Raw genomic sequence first — 1,750 nt, 5'->3', positions numbered from 1 at the left:
TTACTATAGAACCAAGGCGACTTTGAGGCTGGCTCCACTCTCCAAATAGAGCAGTTACTTCGTTGACGACAAGAACCCCATTTCCACTAGCCAAAGAGCAATTCATTTCTTTGACTCGATGCCTCCTCATTTGCTCCCATTCCCATATTAATAAAAGAATTAGGGAAATGCGAGGGAAAAGAATGCCAAAAGCATTTAGAGATTTGACTGGGATTCGTTCTGGCTCAGATGGCGAGGGATTGCTATAACTATTTTGAGAAGCATTAATGAGATCTCTTTTTTTCACAAAGTGATATGGAAAATCATGCGGAAGAACCTATATGTAAAAATAATTCCAGATTCCCATCATACATTACCAAACTTCCAAATAAGAATAAGCTAAAAATGGATAAATACCTTAAGGAACTGGAAGCAGACCTTGATTATAAAGGGCAACCTCCTAAACCATCAGTATTCCTTGTAGGTGACATTGAAACCATTCCCTTGTTGGATCGGAACTATGTTCCCGCGGAGATAATAGAATCCAAAATCTTCCCCGCCACCACGCTTATGCAGCCGCCTTTATGACTGTCAATTCAGACAAGAAACTATCAAAGATTTATATTAATCATTATAGTTCCCACGAATACATAAATACGCACCCATCATTTTATGATCGAAGTGATTGTGTAATCCAAGCATTCATAAATGGAATACTTTCTGTTGTAAGCAAACAAAGAAAGTCACTAATTATTTACTTTCATAACATGAGTCGATTCGATGGTATTCTGATGACCCAACATCTTAGTAAGTTTCACCCCGACTTGAAAGTGGATACTGTAATGCGAAATGCTATTATGTACGAGGTTGCTATTTCTAGACGTGTTCAGGATGGTAGGAATAAATCACGTCTCCTTTTCAAAATGCGGTGTTCGTTGTTGATTCTCCCTGATTCGTTAGCAAACTTAGCTAAACAATTGTGTTAGGAATAAGAAAGCGATGCCGGCGGAAGAAATACGAAGAAACCTATCACACTTTTGTAGTATAGACGCGGTGCACCTGATTTTATAGGCATCGGAATGGGTTTATCTTGGAAGATCTTGACTTCTCCGTGCCTTCTGCCTCCGACACATCATATCTCCTATGCCGACCTCGTACTTTTGATCACTTCTTCCTTATGAATTGTATCTATTACGAATTGTGTCTATTTAAGCTTTTTCTCGATTGATATTCATTTTTTCATATATCTCATGAAATTTCCCTTCTATTAAGCGATAAAGAGCAATTGACGAAGTCAGCAGGAAGTCCGTCAGATGATAGTATGGATCAAAGGAATCCTCCTATCTTCGACTGAACACCCTTTTACTGGGATTTTGCATTCCTATTCCGATTGGTAGAAGCCTTTCTTTCTGTTTGTGCCGCCCTATGGTGATTTCTTACTCAACGTTTGCACTTTCTTACCAACTCTTGTACAAGTTAGGTTCAGCGTTGTTCTGACGATTAAGATTTCTCTATTTTACGGTTTTTACCTTCAACAACCTTTGTTGCATCACTTCTCGATAGCTTTAGTGCTCGGAGAGTAAGCATAGCATATTGTCAGCTAGTTATTTATTGATAGCAAACAGCTAGTAGGTCAAGCCGGAGCCTTCACTCACTCAGCTTGGGTCAACACCGTATCTCTAATTGGCGGAGACGAACTCCAATCCACCCACTTCATTTGTTTCCCAAGGAGGGTCATCAGCGAGTCCGCTCTCCCCAAGGTAGTTAAAAG

The sequence above is a fragment of the Aegilops tauschii genome, chromosome 5, assembly GCF_002575655.3.
Source record: "Aegilops tauschii subsp. strangulata cultivar AL8/78 chromosome 5, Aet v6.0, whole genome shotgun sequence".
NCBI lineage: Eukaryota > Viridiplantae > Streptophyta > Magnoliopsida > Poales > Poaceae > Aegilops > Aegilops tauschii.
This window is presented reverse-complemented; position numbering follows the sequence as displayed.